The 10194-nt window shown below is 35.2% G+C and overlaps 1 protein-coding gene across 2 annotated transcripts in view; it reads left to right on the top strand.

The window, feature by feature from the left end:
- Nucleotides 1–8124: 8124 nt before the first annotated feature.
- LOC111716842 (uncharacterized) overlaps nucleotides 8125–10194 on the top strand; it is an 11006-nt gene continuing 8936 nt past the window's right edge. Inside the window, exon 1 of one of the 2 annotated variants that reach the window (XM_023492338.1) lies at nucleotides 8125–8140. The gene's annotated coding sequence lies outside the window, so the exon portion shown is untranslated. The remainder of the gene's footprint in view (nucleotides 8141–10194) is intronic. The other variant, XM_023492341.1, reaches the window with a different exon arrangement.

The raw sequence follows: 10194 nt of genomic DNA, 5'->3' as shown, positions 1-10194 counted from the left end.
TTATTCCATTTTGGAACAACACGATTAGAAAAGAAGTTTTGCCTGACATCAGTGCTTGATCTTTTTGGTACCAGATTGTCTTCATATGCTGTATGACGAGTTAACCTGGTAGCAACTACTCCAACCTTGCTGAACCAGTTTTCATGATCCACTCTGTCAATACCCTTCATAATTTTGTAGGTTTGGATCAGGTCAAGTTTGGTTCGTCTGTCCTTTAGTGATAATAAACACCTAGTTCATTAAGCTTCTCCTCATAGGTCCTGCCACTTAAACCAGTGATCAGGTTGACCGCCCTGCGCTGTATTTTCTCTAGTATTTCAATATCCTGCCCAGTCCAGGGTGACCATGCTGGGACCGCAAACTCTAAGTGACAGCGGACAAATTGAGTATACAACCTCAGAAAAGTGGTTTTATCCCGATACAAAAATGTCCGTGTAATTTGTCCTAAAAACATATAAACATACAAACATATAAACATATAAACATACAAACATATAAACATATAAACATATAAACATATAAACATACAAACATAATAAACATATAAACATAATAAACAAATAAACATATAAACATATAAACATATAAACATACAAACATATAAACATAATAAACAAATAAACATATCCCATTCAAGGTATCTTTTCTGTCTAGTCTCAAATCAGGATCAATATAGTATCCTTCAATATTTAACATAGCCGTGTTAGTGTCATTGTTTAACCAGGTTTCTGCTATCAATACGAAGTCAGGTTTTTCTCATTTAATAAAACTTCTAAATCATTAATTTTATTAAGAAGACTTCTAGCATTTAAATATATTATTTTTACTACTTCTTGGTTGGTTTCTTTTTCTGGCTCTGAGCTGGTGGACTTTTGGAAGCATGTCTCTTCCCGTTCCCCTGCTCTGCACCGTCCTCCTCAGGGAGTTGTTGAGAGTTTTCGTCAATGTTGTCTTCGTCTGATGATGGTAAAACATCTCTAAGAGTACTTGTAGTCAAATCATTAAAATCATCTCTTGTCTCAACTTCACCCCCTTCACCCGAATCCCCTGTCTCTACCCCCTCCTGACCTCCCTCATCAGCAGAAGATTCTGGCATAATAACTGTTGGAGAGGGCGGGGTGGCAGCCCCCTGGCAAGCCACATATGAGCCACGGTGAGTCTCAGTCAGGGCTCGTTGAATCGGATGACCTCTAATATTCGAAAACCTCACATTTCTGTCATCCTTGGCCAGACTGTTATCATCCCTGGTTGGAAACTTTGTTGGGATGAACTTCTGGTATTCTGGGATGCTTGAGATGTTCTATTGAGCTGCACTGAGTTTGCTCCAGTGAGGACTGGGCCATTGTGATTTCGTCTAAAGCCTGGGCCCCTGTGTCCCTGGGTGGATTTATCTCCATGGTATGTGTTTCTCCTGTCTTGGACGAACACCTTCCTTTTTATCATTCTCCTTTCCCCCTTGTACCAACAAGAACCCATTCCCGGTTCTGAGCCTCTTCTCTTTCCATTTCTGCGTTCCTTCTCTCAGCTTCTTTCCTCAGCCTTTCCTCATCTTTTCTTTGTCTCTGAGAGAGATCAGGCACTATGCTGATGTGGTTGAAGTTTGAATTGGCAATGTTCCTGGCTGAGTCCATGATGGCATCCCTCTCAGCTATGATCTTCAAGGATAATATTACTGGTCTGGGTATTCTCCTGCTCTGTATATGAACTTGATACCCTCCTTTCTTGCTGGTACCCAAAGATAATCAAAGATGTCTAAGACCTTCTGACTTTCATGCTCCTTACGATGACCACCTTTGTCTAATGATTCTGATGGTTCAGCTATCTGGTGAATTACTAAATTCTTTTTTCCGGGCTTCGCGCTCATGGAGTTCGTCAAATATAACGTCATTGTTGCTTTCAACACTGCTCAGTCTCCTACCCTGGTTGCTGATCTCCTCCTTGTTCTCATCAATGTCTTCCCTCATGTCCTTGACTTTCAGGTGAAGTTGTTGTACCTCCTTCCTCACTTTCTTTGAAACTGCTCTGCAAGTCTTGCAGGTCCAACTATTTCCCGGCATTTCCAGGAATTTGAGATGCTCACCAGAGACATCCACACATTTAGCATGGCTCCAGTGCTCACAAAAGCAGCATCTAGCTTCGCCAGTTTTTTTGGTAACATTTTTTCCACAAGTGGGGCATGGGAAAGCAACTTTAGGCGGCATGTTTATATCGGGATATCTGCCGAGTATACTAATACTATGAACACAGAAATCAGAAATATGGCAAAGCAAAGTAAAACAAATTCCCCTATGAAACTAGCTAATATTTCAGCGGGGACTCCTCGCGGAGTTTACAAATTTAAATATTTATACAAAATTAATTTACTGAGTGGGCTCTTTGTAATATTTTTGTACTTTAATACTTTCGGATATGTACTATTTTATTCTTATTTTTTTCTCTTTATTCTTATTTTTTTCTTCTTTTTTTCTTATTTTTTTCTCTTTTTCTTTTTTTCTTTTTTTTAGCCTTCTTTTAGTTTTCAGAAATATCTGAACTTTCTCAGTAAAGGACTGCCAGGGCAAAATTATCCTGAGCTAATAATGCTCCAGCCGACCAGTCGGTGTAGAGGTATCCGGAAATACCAGTACTTCGAAAACTATTTCGGATAAGGTAAATTATATTTTGTCTCGGTCTCTCTAAGTTTTATGGGTGTACCAAGATTGTGACTAAACCATGTAAAAAACATATAATGTGCTAAAAGAATATTTGCTCATTATTTATGGTACACCCAATCCTAAGTTGGTTAAGCTCGACCTCTGATACTGAGGTCTAAGCTATCTGGACGAGCAGCTCCTCAATATCAATCCTCCCCTTTACTTCCGATGGTGCTAGATCAACTGACCAACTCTTACTGGGTCGACCGTCCAACTTACAATCTGCCTGCCAACCTAGAGAAAAAGACAGCAGTATCTCTGTAGAAAAGTTTTAATTTACTTAGCTCTGTTTATCACTTTGCCAAGAAAATCACTTTACTTTTCACTGGAAATGTTTGTCTTTAAATTATTTACTGATATTTTAGACTTCCATTCTAAACTCCCATTCTACTGCCATTTTAAATGTTTTCAGTTTAGTTAGAAGGAGACTGAAACTCCATTTAGACTCACTACACAATGTTTATCACTCGTGAAAGTTTTCAGTATTTAATTTTAAGGAGAACTGAAAACTCCTTTCAGAGCTATATCTTTCAAAGCTATATTTAAAAGTAAAACTGACACGGCTAANGGTTAGGTTAAGTTAAGACACTTTCAGTAAGATCCATGTACAAATAATATAGGAGGGGGGGTCCAAAAATCGTTCTCTAGGAAATTACCTAATTGTATAATTAGAATAGAATATAATTTAGATTTTAATTTTTTTAAATTTGATATTATGGAGTTTGTATTTCAGAAGTTTTTATTTTCAGGAGTTTGTCTTGTCAGGAGTTTGTCTCCTCAGGAGTTTGTCTCGTCAGGAGTTTGTCTTTCAGGAGTTTGTCTTTCAGGAGTTTGTCTTTTCAGGAGTTTGTCTTTTCAGGAGTTTGTCTTTCAGGAGTTTGTCATGGCGCCCATGTATGGGATGTATTGTATATGTATAGCAGTAACCCGTCAACAGCTGCTGATGATGAAGAAATCTTCTATGGCCAACTACGAAAGTAGAACATATTTATTTCTTAAACTAATGAAATTATATCTTGATTGATTCTAGGATGACTGATTCACAACTGTACCACGGGCAGCTGTAGTACATTTAAATTTCCGAGCCGGGTCAACCTTTCCGGTCTCAGTTTGTACTGTATCGCCCGGACACTGGGCAATAAAGCAGACACTCAATAGGACTAGCTGGTGCAACAAGGTTGACACGGTCAGACTTTAGGTTGAATTTACTTTTACTGAAGGGTCACGGGAGCGTGGTACACTTAAAACCGTAATCTGATCAATGACGTGTTTAATTCTGATACTTTATCCAAGTGTTCTGAAGCGATAAATGCGCAAGTCAATTATGTAGAGAAACCACAAATGAAAATAATCAATTTCCAAATATTAAAACATTGACAATTAAATGCAATTCTTACTACACAAGGTGACAAGACAATGTCGTTTTGGGTACCATTGTGATACAGGGTGTCCCAATAAACATGAGAATTCGGTGACGAATTCGATATCGTCTTTTCAAATAATTCTTTGATTTAGTATAGTGATACCTACTGAAAAAGGTAATGTTGATCCGCTCTACTGCCCATCCGTCCTATTGCCCATCCGCTATACTGCCCATCCGACCTACTGCAACATCTGACCTATCAGCAGCTTTTGTCATATGCCTATAGCGCAAGGGTATGAAATAATTAATTGTAGCGTCGGACAGCCACTCAATTTTGTAGGTNATTTTTATATCATATTTATAAAATCTTAAATGAGCGTAATTTCAAGTGACCCTCTATGTAAAGATTGAATGCCCATGGATATAGAATGGATGTATCCTAGACTTAAGTTAAGTTCAATTTACAATGGTATATTTGAATCAAATGTAGGGACTGAGCCGACTTTGAAAAATCGCCATGCCAAGGGCGTATACGTACGGAGGGGGGCAGTGCCCCCACCAAGACCTGTAACTGAAACTGAAGAGTGAGGAAAATTAAACAAATTAATTTGCTATTTTTCGTTTAAAGAAGAGATAAAGTAGTCCTTGTAAGTTAATTGGACTGTATGTGTGCCTGTATCCAAGAAGCCTAATGTTTTGAATTTACCGTTCAATGTCCCCCCCCCCTTAGAAGATATTAGGAGGGGGGAAAAATAATTTGCGCTTCGTGCATATTTATTTCTGTATACGCCCATGGCCATGCCTTTGCCTTTTGTTTGATCTTGCCAATGTAATTATACTTTTGCGTAGCACAATATATGAAGATTAATAATCTGCGAAGCGCTTGCCTCTACAGCTTAAAGTTAGCAGAAGTAATTGGTAAAATTCCGATAGAGTTAAGATCATTTAGTTCACGTACCGTGCTGCAGCCACTTTTCTATTTTTTTTTTATTTGGAAATGTATCCTTACATTTTATTTTGTTAAAAATATGCCGAAAAAAACATGCTAATATTGTTGAGAATATGAATTTTGTCCATAATTTTGAAACGCTTAAGTGATAGTGATTTAAAGGTCACACGTTATCAAGCAAAAATCGATAAGAATTTTGCCAGTTACTTCTTAAAAACCAAAGCAAACAGCAAAGGCTTTATAGCATACTAAAATGTATATGTAAAGGGCTACAGAAAAGTATAAGTGAGTTAGAGCGGTAAAATCTAAGCCCAAGGCGTTGCGACACTTCAAAGTCGACCCTGTCTAAAAAATTGATGAGACTGTTTACAAGCAGGCTGATTCTAGCGTAATCCATGCAAAGATGGCCAGATTCACAACTCTACCATTCAAACCTTAATCTGATTAAAAATGTGGAAGATAACTTCGTTTTCCTGACATGAAAGTGTTAATTTCTGTGAATTTCTCCTGTTTATTTTAAAACCAAAAAATGCGAAAGTCATTATGTTTTAACTCGAGATCTGATCAGCTTAAAAACCAAATGTAAAGTTCAAGACATCTTGGACAAATGATTTATCAATTTTTTTTGAATATTTTAACATTTTATCTTATGTTCAACTTTTTTTAAAGGAAATAGGTATCAATAAGTTTGTTTATGCATTATAGTCGATCGTGGTGTGTGTGGGGGGGGAAGAAAATGTGGATTGATGGGGGGGGGACTTGCCCGAGGAAAATCTTGGTATATTAAGTTGTTAAATATTAAGATTATCAGAGGGGATTGCCAACATTTGATAGTATAATGGGAATTTCAAATCCATAGGAGATAAACAAGTAGATCAATAGATAGATAGATAGATAGATAGATAGATAGATAGATAGATATATAGATAGATGGATAGATAGTAAAGATAGAATGGCATAGTCCAAAGGTTGCAAGATCTCACTAAAAAATTGATGAGAATTTGCGAATTACTTCCTAAAAACGTATTGTGATTAGCTTAACTATGATGATATATATCAGCATAATACTGTAAATATGTATAAGAAATTAACATGTAACATATATTTGTAAATACATCAGTTGATATAGAGACTCCGCTTTGATTACAGTGTTGAGAGTAATTTGATTCTGTTGAAACATATGAGCTGAGATCGTGTCCATTGGTTTGGCATTGATCGCTTGAGAGCTTGTGCTATACTTGAGTCCCTGTGCGAAATTCAGATCCGATAAAATCGTGCCCATTGGTTTGGCATTGATCGCTGAAAATTTTGTGTCCTGGTTGACATTTATAGCTAACCAGAGTTAGAGGCATTCGGTTTCTTCTATTTGAAATCTTACGCACTTTGGTCTATAATCAAACAATCTTTAAACTTACAGTTTTGTTTGTTTTAGACTTTTCATTCAAAATGTAATGCCGGCAAAAAAGTATTTGATGAAAAAGGCTAAAAAATTATGTTTGTACCTGGACAGATACAATTCTGGACGAAGTTTTAAGAGTACGGAATTTACTACATATATATATATATGTANAGATAGATAGATAGATAGATAGATAGATAGACAGAAAGAAAGAAAGAAAGATAGATAGATAGATAGATAGATAGATAGACAGATAGAAAGAAAGAAAGATAGATAGATAGATTTATAGAAAGTATTAAAAGTTACATGTTTAGACCTGAAGAGACAGATATTGACGGAATAGAAAATGTACAGATAACAGATCTGTCTTTGATTTATATGTTATCTTTTAGAAATCATTTATCCGCTCAATTAGGTTCAATTCCACCCATTGAGATTAGGGACAGGGGGGATAAAGTGACCCCTTCCCCTTCCTCCCACTATTTCAATTAACCTCATAGTGCCGACAGAAAGAGAAGTAATGAGACCTTTTATTTTTGTTAAAAGCGAATTAATTTTTTTCAAACATGTAAAAATAAATCTGAATCAGAATTCAAAAATTTCCATTTCTAAAACTAGAGGTACGAATTATTAAATAATGAGATATAGTTTAACCAGTTACGAATAGTTTAACTTAATCTGAAGTGTGACCGAGAAGTAGTTTAACTATTCATACCTAGTTCAAGCCTTATTTTTCATTTCTTAAATAAATACGACATTTGAACCCCCTAAACGGAACTGATTCTCCCCCCTGTCGTATTATGCATATTTAAAAACCAAAGTTAGCGATGTTTTGGTTTTTGCAGGAAAAAATAATGATCCGAAATAGAATTTCTCAATAAAGTGACTTGCGCATTTCTGCTATTGAAACAATGGAGGAAATAGTCAGAATTAAACACTTTCCTAGCTTAAATACCGACTATATCTCCCACATTACTAATGGTAAAGGGTACCGTTGTGAATCAGGACCTCTTTAAATGGAAGGTGAGTTGAAATTACATTGATAGAAAATGAATGACTTCTTAAATTCCTCGAGTGCTAAATATTATTGTTATTATTGAAAAAATTGTCCAGCTTTCATAATTTTTTTTTTTTTTTGAATCAGCAGTAATAATTAAACTATTGTGCTTATACTAATTATATATTAACTTATTTGATTTTAATCAACCAAAAAGTACATCTGAGATAATTTTTTAATGCACGGCGTAAGGCGCTTCCCGCGCGTCTCCTTTCCTTTTTGTTTAATGTTACTCTGAAAGATGCCATTTTTAATCATTCTCAAATATTCATGGATTTTTAATTTTTTTTCTGGGTCGACCGTCCAACTTACAATCTGCCTGCCAACCTAGAGAAAAAGACAGCAGTATCTCTGTAGAAAAGTTTTAATTTACTTAGCTCTGTTTATCACTTTGCCAAGAAAATCACTTTACTTTTCACTGGAAATGTTTGTCTTTAAATTATTTACTGATATTTTAGACTTCCATTCTAAACTCCCATTCTACTGCCATTTTAAATGTTTTCAGTTTAGTTAGAAGGAGACTGAAACTCCATTTAGACTCACTACACAATGTTTATCACTCGTGAAAGTTTTCAGTATTTAATTTTAAGGAGAACTGAAAACTCCTTTCAGAGCTATATCTTTCAAAGCTATATTTAAAAGTAAAACTGACACGGCTAACAGTCTCTTGATTCACTTCGTCGGGAGAGATCGATTAAAACCGGTGCACACTGGCACCCTGGACTGCCATTCTCTTTGAAACCTCTTTTAGAAGTGAATCAAGCTATATAAGCTCGGTCGTTTTAGACACACATACTTTTCTCATTGTAAATTTCGTTAACTAACATAATACAAAGAATGGTTTTGTTTTGTAAAATTTCACTTATTCTTAAAACCTGATAATTAGTAGTGCCACAATGAACGACAATTTTCTCATTGTTAATTTGGTCAACTAACATAATACAGAGAATAGTTTTGTTTTGTATAATTTTACTTTTTCTTAAAACCTGATATTGAGTAGTGCTACAATGAACAACAATTTTCTCATTGTTAATTTGTTCTTCTTTCCTTTTTTGTCCAAAATTGCAATCTCCGTGAATGAACACATGTTTTTATAGTATTTTAATAAAATGTTTATTATCATCTTACAGAACCGTTATTTTGGCACAACTTCGCCTCTTGAGATTTAATTTAATCTAAAAAAATCTAAAAACCATCTCAATAAAGAGAAAATTTCTGTCCAAAAACTTTATGAGACTGCGAACCAAAATAATAGTGTTATAAGATAGTTGATATAGTTTCTGAATAATTATTAAGAACAATCTCAGTTCCTGGAACAAAGTCAAGTTTTCTTTTTTACGTTAACCCTTCATGTAAAGATGGAAACACTCGATTTACAACGGTACCCTCGTCTTGATGCCCTTATCTCATTATTAATATTGCGGTTTTTTTCAGGTTTTGAAGTGTTTAATTTAGATAATTCCATTTTGTTTCCCTGCAGAATAAATTCGTAAGCCACTTTTGTATTTCATAATTGATTAGGCAAAGTTTTTAAGGGGTCCATTGTGAATCGGACAATGCCAACTTTCTATCTGTATGCAGGGTCACTTGAAATTACACTTTGAGTCAACAAAACCAGTTAGCATCATACATAGTAATGTAGCCAGGCTCCAGTGCTCCCTGTTTTACAAAAGAAAATATTTTTAAATTGTATTACTAATGTGAAGTGTTGGATGTGCATCAGCCTTGCCACTGGGCTGCTATACAGTATTCATGAATTCTTTTAATTGTAAAATTTAAAAAAAATTATTTTAATTTTCAAAGCTTAATATATTTTTTTTAAATTATCAACTTTCACTTTTATTCTATCCTTTTATAAAGCTTGGTAACTAACCACCACTACCCTAGGATAATCATTTTAGGTATTTTATCCGATAGTTCAAAGAAGTTTTTCAGGGAGGATTTTTCTTGCCTGGTTCATTGGATCCATAATTTACCAGATTCTTAATTCAAAATAGAACTGGGATGTATGGGTGCCATGACAAACTCCTGAAAGACAAACTCCTGAAAGACAAACTCCTGAAAGACAAACTTCTGAAAGACAAACTCCGGAAAGACAAACTCCTGTGACAAGACAAACTCCTGAAAATACAAACTCCTGAAAGACAAACTCCTGAAATTATGAAATTTTTCTCTGAATGAAATATGATAAAATTCATAAACTTTAGGAGAAAAAATCCGCAAATATCCTAGAAAAAAATTCTCAATCTTTAGTAATTTGAATATGCTAAAGGATAGATAGATAGATAGATAGACAGACATACGGGTTTGGAAAGCTGGATTCCCCAAGCAGCAGAAATTGAATGATGGCCAATTTATACAATTATCTGAATTATGTCAAATTTTCAAACAATTTAGACATTTCATCTTACACACACGCTCTCTCTCTCACACACACACACACTGACACAAACTATGCGTAAGCATCAATCTTTTAATATCTAAACCCCCCTCCGATTTTATCCTGAAAACCCCCCACCGTGTCCTCTAAAACCCCCATCTTGTCCTAAAACGGTTTCTGATCATCGTATTTTTGGCGGCCATTGACTAATCTCATTCTAATATTATTTATTATTATTGATTTGAGCGGCCTTCCCTCATACATAAAATACGTACAATGAGAAGAGACAGATAGATAGATAGATAGATAGACAGATAGACAGATAGACAGATAGACAGATAGACAGATAGACA

The sequence above is a fragment of the Eurytemora carolleeae genome, unplaced genomic scaffold (assembly GCF_000591075.1).
Source record: "Eurytemora carolleeae unplaced genomic scaffold, Eaff_2.0 scaffold1643, whole genome shotgun sequence".
Taxonomy (NCBI): Eukaryota; Metazoa; Arthropoda; class Copepoda; order Calanoida; family Temoridae; genus Eurytemora; species Eurytemora carolleeae.
Note: the sequence above shows the minus strand (reverse complement) of the source record. Positions and strands in the feature narration are given on the sequence as shown.